The 15,072-nt window shown below is 43.1% G+C and overlaps 1 protein-coding gene and 1 long non-coding RNA gene across 5 annotated transcripts in view; one reads left to right on the top strand and one right to left on the bottom strand.

The window, feature by feature from the left end:
• Window positions 1–3,299, bottom strand: part of OXR1 (oxidation resistance 1) — a 298,281-nt gene extending 294,982 nt beyond the window's left edge. For 2 of the 4 annotated variants that reach the window (XM_078393677.1, XM_078393678.1), the window contains exon 1: window positions 3,143–3,299. The gene's annotated coding sequence lies outside the window, so the exon portion shown is untranslated. The remainder of the gene's footprint in view (window positions 1–3,142) is intronic. The other 2 variants (XM_072999256.2, XM_072999257.2) reach the window with 1 other exon arrangement.
• Window positions 3,300–3,327: 28 nt separating this feature from the next.
• On the top strand, window positions 3,328–10,255 carry LOC140706980 (uncharacterized). The gene is made up of 2 exons (XR_013545356.1): window positions 3,328–3,424; window positions 7,226–10,255. It is a non-coding gene; the product is annotated as an uncharacterized LOC140706980 (long non-coding RNA).
• Window positions 10,256–15,072: the final 4,817 nt, after the last annotated feature.

Genomic DNA, 15,072 nt, shown 5'->3' with positions numbered 1-15,072 from the left:
CCGATACAAATGCATCACATACTTTCACATTGTTACTGAGATTCCATCATGGGCTGCCTGTCAACATGAATATAACATGTATAGGATGACCTTTATATTTTAAGAGAACAACAGGGTATTAAATGGACAGCAATACTGTACATTGCAGATCTTTGGGGCACCCCATTAGCAAATAGAGCCACCATTCTGTTTATTGGGAACATTTTGTTAATATTGAATGTCATCTCCAGTGTGTTCACTGGAGAGAATGGCTAATTTAGATGGGAGAGAGTACAGAGGCTCATTTAGGGATCCTGTTGGTATGTGGATTAGCAGACATGCACCCGCTTATGAAAACTCCACTGCTGGAAATAAAGTCTGGATATCTCGCCTTCTCAGCTGTGATCCAGACCTCTGCATATTTTGTTCCATGAACTAAATGGCAGCATCCAATAATAGAAGCAATGCTTTTAACTTGCACACCCTCACGTCTGGTCTCCATTGCTTTGTGCATTAAAAAATGGACAGAAATTAATACATTGCCAATAAAGCTAACCCATTTCCTCCATAAAACCAAAAACTAAAATATCTAGCTTCCAGATCAAGAACCTTTGATTAGCAAGATAGTTAAAGTACTGTATAAAGTACAACCTTTATGCAGCTGGCCAATCAAATCTGGAATTTTATCTCAAGATACCCTGTTAGCAAATTAGCAAACCAACCCTTCTACATTTTTTTCTGTTGATAAAATGCATGCTATCATAAACACATTCTTTAGTGGCTCAATAACATCAAAACAACGAAAATAAAACTGAATTCAAAGGTAAAAGAGGATTTCAGATGATCATTTCTCAGCATCACCTCATTTTCATTCAGCTATATGTTCTTTGTTAAAGACAGAAACCTACTTTACAAAGAGTTTCTTTCTACTTCCCCTTAATAATCGTAACCCAGCTAAAACAAATTTATGTTTATGGATAGATAGTGCACGCTATTTAATAGGATATGCCATATCCTAAGAGTCAAATGTGAGGCATCTTCTCTCCATCGCCATGTTATTTAAATATTGCCACTGACTGGGTTGAAAACATATTATCCACTGTGCATATACTATCATGTCTGCAGTATCGTGTCCTATCCTGTCTGAAAAGCCCCATTTCTTACATTGGCATGAAATATAAAAAGTTAAGACGTTCCCTTTCCCTGAGCAGGTTAGATTTTTTTTTTCCTGTTCCCAACGGATTATAGTAAATTCATGTACTCTGAACAACTTTACAGACTAACTCTCACACATACACCCTTTGGGAGGTTATGTACATTTCTGCAACTTTATTTGAATTCAGAGAGCTGTTTAGCCTGGCTTCACCTCTAGCATCAGTAACACCATGCTTGGTTTCTTTCTCTCAGAGTTTACTTCTGCTGATGCTTCAGGGCATTAATAATTTTAACATCCGCCTTCAGTAATAACAGCCATAGCACAATAACGCCACTTGTGTAGCCATCTCGCCAGATATGCATATTTCAAGAGGCTGCTCTGTGGAGAATGAATGAGCCCAATGCAAGAGCACATCTCCACAGCGGCAGAGCAGGAGACTGCGAGAACTTGATCACTCATCAGCAAAGCAGCCTCACTCTGGGGAAGAGCAAAGGAAACAGGGGAGCACTTAAGATAGCAAACAAATGAGGGTGCGAATTTTTCTTCCTTCAAATAAAAAGCTCACAGACAGCTGCAATGTGTTAATTCTTTCTCCTTTGAGTAATTAGGCTGAACGAGCATTGGCTGGCATAAACAGGATGGACAAGGGAATACAGACAGCACCTGCATTTTCTTTTTCTCACTGCCTGTGTCATAAATTTAGGAAAACGTGGCATTTCTCCTAGGAGGCAGGGGGAGAAAAAAAACAGTGGCAATGGAGCATACGTGCTTCTGATGCTTTATCACCCAAGGGCTAGGCAGCCACCTCGCTTGAGAGGCAGGATCAGCAGCTGCGGGTGATGAGATTTGCAAGAAAACCCACCCAACCCTCCAAAAGCCAAACGTATCACCCTCTGTAGTCTCAGCCCCGTTGCTCAAGCTCTCTTGCCATAGGCATCACTAATGATCCCCACTGGCTCTGAAACCGAACTCCTCTGCCTGCCGAAAGGGTAAAAGCAGAACATGAGCCTGCCTGGTCAGTGTTTGTGTGCAGGATTTAAAACAACACCTTCCCCAACTAATCATCACCACCATAATAACTAGAAGGTGGTGGACGGTGGCTTAGGGACACATAGACTGCAGTGGGCTAGCAGGACCAATTCATCTGTCCCAGCTGCTAATTTGCTTAACTTTAGATCATTTCCACAAGCTGGCCATCTCAATTAATCAACCCCCAGGGGCAATTAGAAAACCAAAGTCGTAGTCCTCCTCCTCTGAATGGCCCTATCCTGCACCCTCACATCCCTCTCCCTCTTCACCAGTCCTGCCTCTTGCCCAGGACCCATTATTTTTCCAAGCAAGCTCCTTATGCCCGAGCATCCAACCCCTGCACCCTTCACTCCTCCGAGGACCTTCTTGCCTTCCTCCTCAGTTCCGGGTGCGAATTCTGCCTCAAGAGCGTGCCAGATTTTGCGTTCCTGTGCCTGACCAGCCTTCAGGTCCCATCCTGGCCCCTTATCTCCCAGCCGTTTCCCATCCCTCCTTCTTCCGCTTGAAGTGTCATCCTGTCTCCTGTCATGACCGGGTCCCATCCCTCAGCCGCCACTTCTGTCCTCAAGCCCCAAAAACCCTTTCCTCCATGAAAACGGGGTGCCTATGATCGTCCCCTCTTCTTCTTCTTCCCGAACCAAAAAAACAAAAGTGGTGGTGGTGGTGGTGGGGAAAAGAGATGCATTAAATTGAATTAAACGTTCACGGTTAGGAAAGCAGAATCCCGAGGCGCCCCAGCGGACCGCAAAGCAGCGTCAGCAAAGACGTGCCAAACTATCCCAAGGAAGGCGACGGCACGTCCCGGGCGCTTGGCGTCCTGGGCACTGGACAGCTCCCGCTTGCCACCCCCCGTCCTTCGCCCCGGCGCCAGAAGCCACCGCTCGCTGCTCGGCCGAGCCGCTCCAGGACCCCTCGGTGACTTCGGGGGCGCGAAGAAGAAGGCTGGGAGGAGGACCCTGCAGAAGCCGAGAAACTTACTTGTCAGGAGCAGCAGCAGCAGCAGGAGGAGGAGAAGGCGGGTTGCGGGGGGGGGGGTGTTGGAGAGAGAGAGAGAGCGCGGCTGCGTCTCCCTGGGTCCTGCGGCGCCTGGTGCAATCGCTCGCTCAGCCCCGCCAGCCAGCCAGCCAGTCAGCGCGAGCGCGAGCGCGTGCGTCCGCCCGGGCCCTCTGCCTGTGAATGGGATTGCCGAGCGCGCAGTCCAGAGCTGGCGAGCAAACCCTTTCAGGCATGCTCAGTCGGCTGACCTTCTCCGTGTGGAAGGTACCATCGAGAGCGAGCGGGAAGGGAGGTGGCGCGGGCGACGGCGACCGGGGGGGGGGGCGGGGGGAGGAATGGATGCTGCCTCGGAAAAGCGAGCTAAAAATAGCCAGGAGGAGAAGATGGGTGGGAGGAGAGCGGGAGAACAGCTGGCGCTTAAAGAGACAGGACCCGGTCCGGGGAAGCGCCGCGACCCAGGTTACAAGTTCAAGGCTCCCCTTGGGGTGAATATAATCGCAGCTGGGGGAGGGGGGAAGCACCTATTCTTTTACTCTTTCTCTCTCTGTCACACCCACTTCCACGTATTGCTAAGATATATTTAAAAGAAGGAAACGGTTGGTTCCCTGTGATCTTTCTGTTCTCACCATAGAGAACCTCTTCATTTTTTCTCTGACTAAGATAGCAAGGTTATGAAGCGCGGACTTAATAACCCTGCCTTAAACCTCTTACAGGGAAGACACAAAGCCTTTGAAGATGATGAGCTTTTTTGGGGGGGGGATGGGGGGAAATGTCTGTACAGATGCTATTCAGTTGTTGCATGAATTCCAGATGTTTTCCCCTTGAGCTGTAGTATTTCCTCAGCAATCAAGCTGTAATATATTTTTTTCTTATTGAGAAGTGTGATTCTAACCCCTTCCTTAACTCATAGCATGGCTGGGTCATTTAAACATGACCTCAATCACACTAGAGCCACTCAGAGATAAATACTACCCTGCAAGATGGAAGCTAAGATTCCACATAACATCTCCCATCATCCTCAACCAGCATAACCATCAGTTTTCTGCCTGGAGGCCCTAGTGGGTTGCAGTTCAACCTATGCAGAGTGTACCAGCTTGGCTGGGAAGGCTAATGTAAGGAAGATTAGAAGAACGATATATGTGTGTTTTTGTCCTGTCAAGTCGGAATCAACTTATAGTGACTCTAATAGGACTTTCAAGGTAAGTGAGATGTTTAAGGGTTGGTGGCACTGTGGGCTAACGTGGTGGCACTGTGGGCTAAACCGCAGAAGCCTGTGCTGCAGGGTCAGGAGACCAGCAGTCGTAAGTTCGAATCCATGCGACGGAATGAGCACCCGTCGCCTGTCCCAGCTCCCGCCAACCTAGCGGTTCGAAAGCATGCAAATGTGAGTAGATAAATAGGTACCATCTCGGTGGGAAGGTAAACAGTGTTCCGTGTCTAAATCACACTGGCCATGTGACCATGGAAAGATTGTCTTCGGACAAACGCTGGCTCTATGGCTTGAAGAGCGGGATGAGCGCCGCCCCCTAGAGTCGGACACGACTGGACAAAAAATTGTCAAGGGGAACCTTTACCTTTAACAGTTCCGCTCCCTGAGTAAGTTTCCATAGTTGAGCAAGGATTTGAACCCTGTTCTCCAGAGTCCTAGTGCATCGCTCTGCCCACTACACCACACTGGGAATCACCACACATGCTTCTGAAAATCAAATTCTGTCGTCTCAGAGCCCATCACTGCACAGGTTTCTGTTCTTGTCAAGGTCTTCATGGCCTCAAGCAATAGTGTGTGGTAAAGAGTCCTTGGAAAAAACCTTGATGTTAGGAAGGTGTGATGGCAAGAGGAGAAGGGGACGACCGAGGATGAGATGGCTGGACAGTGTCTGCGAAGCAACCAACATGAACCTGACACAACTCCGGGAGGCAGTAGAAGACAGGAGGGCCTGGCGTGCTCTGGTCCATGGGGTCACGAAGAGTCGGACACGACTAAACGACTAAACACACAATAGTGTGTGGTATAATGGAGACATCCTCCTTTTTCTTCCTCTCTTGTCAGCAACAGCTTCCAGTGCTCTCTAAGCACCCCACGAAAGACACCAGTCATACTCCGCTAAATATAGCCCCGGCTTACTCTGAAACAGATGTGACCATTCCAGACTGTAGAACCTAGGAAGGGAACAGCAATCTTAGCCTGGCTATTTATCCTAAGCCTTTGTTGGAGGACACAGCTGTGTGTATCACTACATGACCTGCTGTATACCCTGTTCACCAGCAGCATGCAAGATGTGGTGGATATCATTTTGTCCTCTGCCTCAGGCAGCAAAATGTATTGGATCAGCACTGGCAACATGTGAAGTCCGGTGATATCACTAGGAGCAACCAGGCAACCTAAGTGAGACCCGTCTAAAATATATTTTCTTCTGCCCAGGAACTAAAATACATTGCAAATTTCATGTATCCTCTGCTCCTGTTTCTGAAGGCATAGTTCCTCTGTTTCAAATTGTAACATAATAGCAATTGAAATAACTTCCTTTAAAGTACCTTGGCTGATCAACTCTATTTAAGTGTTACATTACAGATTAATACTATATCATATAAAAACAGGGACCATAATGAAGTTTTGATCATTCTTAGACTCGTTCATATTGCCAACCTCCCGTCTTCAGTAACAGACGATCACACCCACCAGAGGCCTCAAACACCTTAAGGACATAAGATGCTGTTCTCAGTTATGGCCCCACAGCTTCATGGAACTGGTCTTGGAAATCATTTGGATGAGTCACCTACTTGCCAGTATTCCAGAGATGGTGGCTGAAATCCTGTTACTTAGTGTGGTAAATTTCAACTAGAGCAAGTCCATTGAATCAGTGAAGATTTGTGAGTCAACTCCTCTCCAAGTTCTACTGACTGAAATGAGCCTACTCCAGTTGCAACTGAAAAAAAGTTGCAGTTGGAGCAAATCACAACAAGAGTAGACCCAGTTGATTCAGTGGAACTTACAGAGGAAGTGACTCACCAAATCCCCACTGATTTGGTGAGTCTACTCAAGTCCATCTTACTACACTAAGCAACAGGATTTCAGCTTACGTGTGTTTGTTTAGAGCTGTCATTACTGGCCAGAAATAACCGGAATGGTTACTTTTTGTAGACACTATTTTAGTTCATGTTGAACTTACTCAACTCCACTATTTTAAGCTTTAGTTTTATTTCTTTGTGCATTGTTCTGCTTCTTCAGGAATAAACTGGCTATTTTCATAGCTCCAAAAGAAAGGTTATTTGCAGAGAGAATATGCATATAGCATGTTAGAATTCAAAAGGAAGTAGTTACATTGCAAATATGTAGGCTGTTTTTCACTGGCACAAGAAAACCATCACATAGAATCTCAGGCAAAAAAAAAAAAAAAAGACAAAAATGTTGCGGCACCTTAATGACTAGCTGCTATATTCTAATGTGAGCTTTTATGGAAAAGTCTACTTCTTCAGTCTGCCACAATGTTTTTGTCTTCTTTACTTTTTAATTTGTTTTTTTCCTTGGCACAGATTAACAGCTACCTTTTCTAAAATACAACTATGGATGGCACATTGAAGGTACAGTGGACCCTTGACTTACAGACGGCTTGACTTACAGACTTTTTGAGTTACAGACTTCTCTGGCCGCAAAATTTAGGTTTGACTTGCAGACTGAGATTTGACTTACAGACCAGAAAAAAACCAAAATGGAACAAAAACGGCCTGTTACGGGATTAATCGGTTTTCAATGCACTGTAGGTCAATGGAGACTTGACTTACAGACTTTTTGACTTGACAACCGCCTTCCAATACGGATTAAGTTCTCAAGTCAAGACCCCACTGTACCCCAAATTTCAGGGCCAGCCCAACCATTAGATCACTGCTGGAGGAAACAAATACTGGGACACTGAGATGCAACAAGCTACTAGATGACAGAACAATGACCCACCCACTCATCCAAGCTAAACTGGTTCTCAGTCTTTGACAAGGGATTCTGCCCTGCAACCAGTATAAAGGGAAAGTAAAATTCACTGCCTGTTCCTTTGATTTTTTTGTACACAGAATGGGGACTGAGGGACACCATTTTGTTCTTCACCTCATGCAGCAAAATACCTTGGGCATCTTGAACAACCTCTCAGTCCCAGGTTAGTGAGCGATTTTTGGTCAAGGGCACTTGGCCCTGCATATATTTTCAACTACTTCCGCAAACTCTTAACATTGCTGATGGGAGTTGCAGGCCAAAACATCTGGAGGGACAATTATTCCATACCCCTGGGGTAAACAATAATACTACGTTCAATGGAAGAACAGTCTGATCTCCTAGACGTGAATATGTCTTATGACATCTCGAGTGTATATGATGAAGGTTGGGTTGGTAAAATTTTAAGCCTGTAGATGCCCTGAGGTCACTTCAAGTTTCATCAAATCTCTTGTGTGCTGAACAAAGAAGTCACTTTAATATCCTCTCAAAATGTTCCCATGAAATACTTTGGCTTTCAGCTGTCCTCCCTTCTCATCCCATTTCATTTTTCAAGTAGGGCATGGATACATCACGAAGTGGTTCTCTGTTTTCTTTTAAAATGCTAGATATGATAAAGGCAGACTTCGGCTGTATACAGTGAACCCAAGTACACAGGGTTCTACCTAAAGATCTGGCCAGAAAAAAAACAATGGTAAGACAGCTCTCCTGAGAGATGCAGGAAATCATTTCATAGTCCTTTGACAGAGTTCATGGTCACTGGATCTGGTGATTGTCACAGTTGTTGATTGCTTTAAAAATTGAATGACATATGTTTGTGGAGAATGTGTATGTCAGTGGCTACTTCTCGTGGTACCTATATGGAACCCTCACGTCACAAAAGAGATCTATAATTTATAATCTATGATAATCTTAGAACTGTCAAGCTGGAAGGGACCCTATAGATCGAGTCCAGTCCCTGTCAAGGAGTCACAGTGAGGAACTGAACTCCCAGCTTCTGGCTGCACAGCCAGGTCTTTTTTTCTGAGAATTAACGGTGAGAGAAGACATTTTTCTCTACATTTAGTTTGAGCACTTAATGCAAGATTAGTTGTGGTTTAGGCCTAAATCCAGTGGTTAGTCCAATTAAAGTAAAACCACTGAATCAACTGAAAGCTACGATTTATGTAAATCTCATTGGCTCAATGAGTAGTTGGGACTACCAGTTGGTTTCAAGCGTTGGACTAGCTTCTAGGGTTAACCACAGAGCCTCATGGCGCAGTGGTTAAATTGCTGTACTGCAACCAAACTGTGCTCACGACCTGGGGTTCAATCCCAGGTAGCCGGCTGAAGGTTGACTCAGCCTTCTATCCTTCCGAGGTCGGTAAAATGAATACCCAGCTTGCTGGGGGTGGGGGCGGCAATGTGTAGCCTGCATAATTAACTTGTAAACTGCCCAGAGAGTGCTTGAAGCACTATGGGGCGTTATATAAGCAGCGTGCTTTGCTTTGCTTTAATGCACCAGAAATTTTGTGCTCCTGAGATTTCAGAACCAAAACTGGAAAGAAAAGATGGGCTCATTGTGTGCACAATGAATGTATAAACACCTTTGAACAGTAGCATCCATGGGAGCAGATAATGGAGCAGATAACAGATCAGCACTTCCAACTTTCTCCTCTTGAGGAACAACTCTCTGAGATTTGTCTCTCCCTGAATCCCACCCTACAATATAAGAAGCCTAGCAAGACTTTATCCACTGCCCTGAGACCAGTGGTGTGTTGGTAAATTTGGAAGAACAGATTCTTATTATGATAGTCCCCATAGTCAGCAAGCCTCCAGAATCCAAAAATGCATGTTCTATCCCAATAAATAAGTTCTAACCCTTTTCACCAGGAGTAAGTATTTAGTAAAGCTCTTCGTTGCCCATTTAAGGGAGACAGTGGTAAGAAAGCTTTTCTGAGAGATGCAGGAACAGCCATTTCAGGGGAAAATTTTCATAGTCCTTTAACAGAGTTCATGGTTATTGGATCAGATGATGGCCACAGTTGTCATTAAAATTGCTTTTTAAAGTGAATGACATGTCATTTAAGACAAAAGCACCTCAAAACACCTTGCATGACAGTAGGGATAACTTGCAACACACCGCCCCAGGGGATATCCAGTCATCCCCCCAATGAAGATTGCAGCTAAACTCAGAAGGAAGTATGATGCTAGGCAGGATGCTATCATAGTATCTGCTACTCAGAAAGCCCTGGGGTTTTGGTCTTGTGTGTCGTGGTGCCATTATAGCAGTATCTACGACCTGCCAACCCTACTGACTTCCAAGGACTCTTCTTATAAATGGATCCCTGCCCCACTCATATCAACCTGTACATTCTCCAACAAATAGATACTTTAAAAAGATTCCATGTGTCAGGACAGCCGGGAAACTGGCCTTGTAAAAGGTTGTTTTTGAAGTAAGGCTAGTATTCCCATAAAGGCAGATGAATCCTCCACAAGACTGATGAATCTTGCTCCCACTGCTAGGCTTCTCTTTTGGAAACTAAACACAGCCATAGCAAAGTGACCAGCATACTCTCCTGCACCTTGCTCTGGGAACCCTGATTACTGCATACAATAGAGGGATGGGTGGCTTCATGTATTTAACTGGCCGGCAGCTATATGTCTTACTAGCCACTTCCAGTACCTCAGGTGGCTGTGGTTCCAAAAGTGGCCAGGTTGTGAGGGTGGAGAAAGAGGGTCCTTTAAAACATAGCATACCCCACCATTTCCTTCCTGAATCATGTGCCCCAAGCTTTCTCAGGAGAATAGCCAGAAAAGGTGAGGTGAATTCAAACTCTTAGGTACATCCTAAAAAAAAAGCAACCTGGAGTATTTGACACCTCTGCCCAAAAAGTCTCAACTCAAATGTAATTAAGAACTAGACTGGAAATACTGCAATACTTTTTTAGACTAAAGTAGGATTATAACTTTATTGTTCTTCAGTTTGACAGGCTACAATGGTTATATAAGTTTCTTAGTTTCACTATCAATATTCATCAAGTGTGGCTAAAGGAAGTCTTTAGAGGCATGACAAAAATAGATTATTATTTTTCTTCCACATTTAACTCGTGGCTATCCAGTTCCTACTCCCACATGGAACAAAAATGGACCAAAGAGGTCAACGCTTACTCTGCATTGTTATTGCTATCCACTCACAAGTGGAAGAGGCTTTAGAGAATTCCCTTCTTTTAAATTCTAAGAGCAAACAAGTTGCATAGATACAGTAATCGTATTCCAGCTTCTTCCACACATTCAGATAGATGATACAATGGTCTGGTTTTCTTCTTCTCAACCCAGCACATAATTATCTTTTGTCATTTGCTGTCAACAGCATGTGGTGATGCTCACCACTGCTCTTTCCACTTTCCTACCATTATCACTAGTACTATACTTCTTATTTCTCAGGATTGCTGGCACATGAATGGGCAGACCAAATGGTTAAGACTAAACATTGTGAGTTAAATCCTAAACATTTACTGTAGAGATTATTTCCATTTTTAAAAAAGTTCAGGAAGCAAATTATCAGCTATGGACATTTTTTTAAATTGGTAACAAAAAGATTTTGGAATGAGCCCAGTTTCTGAAATTAATGTTAGGAGAGGGGACAGTTTTTAAAAATAAATCATATACTCTAATGTCAGATTGTGTGCATTGCCTTTTAAAACCATATTATTATTCCTACCAAAGGGATATTATTACTGTTGTCATATAGTGAAGAAAGTTGACAAAAAAAATTGGTTCTTTTGAAATGTGGTGCTGGAGGAGAGCTTTGCAGATGCCTGGACAGCCAGAAAGATGAATAAGTGGGTCCTAGAGCAAATCAAGCCTGAACTATTTCTGTCATTCTCTTCTTGATCATACATCACTGTGGTTCAGTTTATAACTGATTGCAATTTCCTGATCTTCTCAAGCTACCTCAATTCTTTACAAAAGAAAAAAAATAATAATGAGTTTGCAAGTATATAAGACTTATATGTTGTTATTTCATTCTAAAAAAAAAAACTCAGCTGATGTATCAACCTGAAGTGGTCAACAGCATTTCCATCCACTGATGTCACTCACATAGCCAAGCCAACTTTGTAATCTAACATCACTCCCATATTGCAACCCTAATTCTGAAGGGGAGGTGAAATGGTTCACAAATATTCCAGTAGTTACATGGATTACCAGCCTCCACCAAATCCACTTTCTCTGGATGTTCAAATTAAATTCTATATGTTTCTGTTATTTAGGTCTTATTTTATAGATGTACATTGAAGTTATGGTTAAATACAGATTCAGCATACCTAACAAATCCCCTGTAGGAATAAATAATATAAACTATGCTTTAATGAGAAGTGATGACAGAAGAACCAAACTGGATCTAATCAAAGGACTCTCTAGTCCAACATTCTGTTCAAACAGTGGCCAACAGAACTTCAGTGAGCCACATGGCACGGTGATTAAATTGAAGTACTGCAGTCAAGCCTCTACTCATCAAGCCTCTGAGTTCAATTCCAATGGGTCCACGTAGTTCAAGGTTGACTCAGCCTTCCATCCTTCTGAGGTTGGTAAAATGAGTACCCAGCTCACCGGGGAGCAAGTTATCATTTGCATAACTATGTTATAGACTGCCCATAGAGTGATCTAGCACTATGGGACAGTATGTTAGTTGAAACAATAACAATTTAGAAGAGACTTATGGACAGAACCCAGTATTTTGTAGCACTGTCTAGCCTTTCAAAAGAAAATGGAAAATAAATAAGCCTCAATTTTCAGATATTTCATGATATGGCCATATTCTATTTGAAAAATGAAATGGAATGATTGGAGTATAGCTAGGAGGAAAAAGAACAAAATATTCAAGCTTTGTTTGTGTTTTGCTGCCCCATAACTGATAAACAAAGGCATACTGCCTCTGCTATAGAGGGAATGTATGCTTATGCATAGTAGCTATTGATCGCTCCATCCTCTATACATTTGTCAAGTCCTCTTTTAAAACTAGGTTGTTGGAGCCCATACAGTATGAGAAAATCCATTTCCTATTTATGGACCACCCAAGTCACCTAGTTAGCCATGCTTATCAACCTGATACTGGACTAGATGGGTCTTGGATCTCCTCCAGTAGGACTCTTCTTATGTACTTAAGTTCTAAGAAAGCTGTTAATCATTTACTAAATCTCCTATGGCAGCATTACTCAATTAATTCAAAATAAATGTATTTGCCCTTTGAAAGGGCATCATGACCTAGTTAATCATCTACTAAAAGGATGTATTAAAATAACTCTATTTGTGTGTAGTCATGAACATATGTATCAATATTTTCCTTTAGAAATATAGTAAAGGTCCTGTATAGAGTATAAAGCTCAATAGCCATTTTATCATACCTACCTACCAGGCTCTGAGATTACCTTTCTTTGCCACATCATTCTGTAAATGGAAAGATTTATTCCCCTTTGAGTTCGTCTCCAACACTATCTACCAAATGAGGATGTCTAGTGGCTGATGTACACAAAGATGAAAGGAAAGGCTGATGCTGTACAACACACATAATTGGAACATGGAATGTCAGAAGTATAAATTGAGGTAAACTGGAAACCATAAAACAAGAAATGGAACATTTAAACACTGAAGTGCTTGATGTCGGTCAGCTAAAGTAGACTGGAATGGGAGACTTTTAGTCAGATAATGGCAAAGCATTTTAATCTGGAAATTACAAACTCAGAAGAAATGAAATGACTGAGACAAGAATTAGCACAGACTGTTAGGGGCTGTAATGCAAGGTCTGACCAAATATCCTTCAGAATTCTGGGAATATCTATCGATATAGCCATCATTCACATCTGTACTCCAACTATAGAAGCTGAAGAAGATGAAACTGAAGCTTTTATGCAAGTATCCAGGAGAAAATCAGTCACACCCTAAACCAAGACATGCTTATAATTAGAGGTGTCTGGAACACAAAAGTAGGAAACAAAGCTTAATCCAGTGTTGTTGGAAAATTAGACCTAGGGTTCAGAAACAAAGCAGGAGAATGATTCATAGAGTAATATAAGCCAACAATTTGTTTATCACAAATACATGTTTCAAACAACTGAACAGACAATGTGGACATCACCAGATGGCCAATATAAAAATCAAATTGACTATGTAATTGGAAGCAGGAGATAGAGAAACTGTATTCTCTCTGCCAAAACAAGACCAGGAATAATTTGTGGTACTGTTAATATCAAATGTTAGAATAAAGCTGAAAAAAGCAGTAAAAGTATCCTAATGCCAAAATATAAACAACATTCCTGATGAATTTAATGTCCACATAAAGAACAGGTTTGCTTTTCTAAACTCATGACCATGAGCCCAAACAACTGTGGATTGTAACCAGAGATATTATTAAGAGAAAATGAAAAAAGACAATTCCTGTAGTAAAAAGAAACGGAAAATCTAGATGGATGGTGGAAGAAAGACTTACAATTATAAAGGATAGGTGAGAAGCAAATGTAAAAGGTACCAAAAATAAGATCAGATCCCTGACTGCAGCTTTTCATGTAGCTCTTTTCCTTTGCATTAGTTATTGTAGTAGTTTTCCTTGTCTCTACTGTCATGGAGGCCATACGCCGGGATCCTGCACCCTATTTGAAAGCAGTGGATCGAGCTGAGACATTCAGTGCAGCACCTTGTCCATTGAGAATTACTCAGTTTCAACCTGTGACGTCCGCAGAGGTGGACAAGGTCCTCGATCACCGAGCCACCACCTCCTCCCTTGACCCTTGCCCGGTCTGGCTAGTCAAAGCTGCCAGGCCGGTGATAACTGAATGGGCTACTGAAATAATAAATGGGTCTCTTCTTGAGGACCTGGCCCTTTAGGAAACACTCATTAGGCCCCTTAGGAAGAAACTGAGCTTGGCAACAGACAACATTGGCAATTATAGGCCCATCACCAATGTTTCTTTCCTTAGTAAGGTAGTTGAGAGGGTGGTGGCTGAACAGCTTAAGGTCCTCTTAGATGAAACTGATGCCCTGGATCCATTTAAGTCGGGCTTCATGCTGTGCCACGGCACAGAAACAGCATTGGTTGCCCTGCTGGATTACCTACTTAGGGAGGCCGACGGGGACAAAATGTCCTTGCTTGTTCTCCTTGATACCTTAGCCACCTTTGATACCGTTGCCCAAGGTATCCTCCTGGGGAGGCTCTCCGAGTTGGGTGTTGATGGCTTTGCTCTCGCTTGGTTCCAGTCCCTCTTGGAGACCCGTCCCCAGAGAGTCCAGCTTGGGGAGAATATATTGGCCCCATGGTCCCTCAATTGTGGGGTTCATTCATCTCCCCAATGCTGTTTAACATCTATATGAGGCCGCTGGGTGGGTCATGCGGGGATGTGGAGCTTTGTGTCACAAATATGCTGATGACACCCAGCTCCACAGCTCCTTTTTGCTGCAATGCACTAACACACCTGGAAACCCTCCTGGAAATTGTGGGAAGAGCAACATACTTCTCTTACATTTTCCACCTCAATTCATGGAAGACTGTTTCCTTTGCTTCCAAATTATACATAGCCTTACGAGAAAGAAAAAACTAACATCTTCTGGTGCCTCTTTGTTATTTATTTATTTATTTATTTATTGGACTTATATACCGCCCCATAGTGCTACAAGCACTCTCCGGGCGGTTTACAATTTTTAATTATACAGGCTACACATTGCCCCCCCAGCAAGCTGGGTACTCATTTTACCGACCTCGGAAGGATGGAAGGCTGAGTCAACCTTGAGCCGGCTACCTGGGATTTGAACCCCAGGTCGTGAGCACAGCTTTAGCTGCAGTACAGCGTTTTAACCACTGCGCCACGAGGCTCTTATGTTAAATTTCATTATTATTAGTTATTTAGATTTTTTTCCAAACATGCCATTTCCAGCAAGGGAAAATGAAAGATTTTTC

Source organism: Pogona vitticeps, chromosome 4 (assembly GCF_051106095.1).
Source record: "Pogona vitticeps strain Pit_001003342236 chromosome 4, PviZW2.1, whole genome shotgun sequence".
NCBI classification, from domain to species: domain Eukaryota; kingdom Metazoa; phylum Chordata; class Lepidosauria; order Squamata; family Agamidae; genus Pogona; species Pogona vitticeps.
The sequence above is the reverse complement of the archived record's forward strand: the minus strand, read 5'-3'. Positions and strand labels throughout refer to the sequence as shown.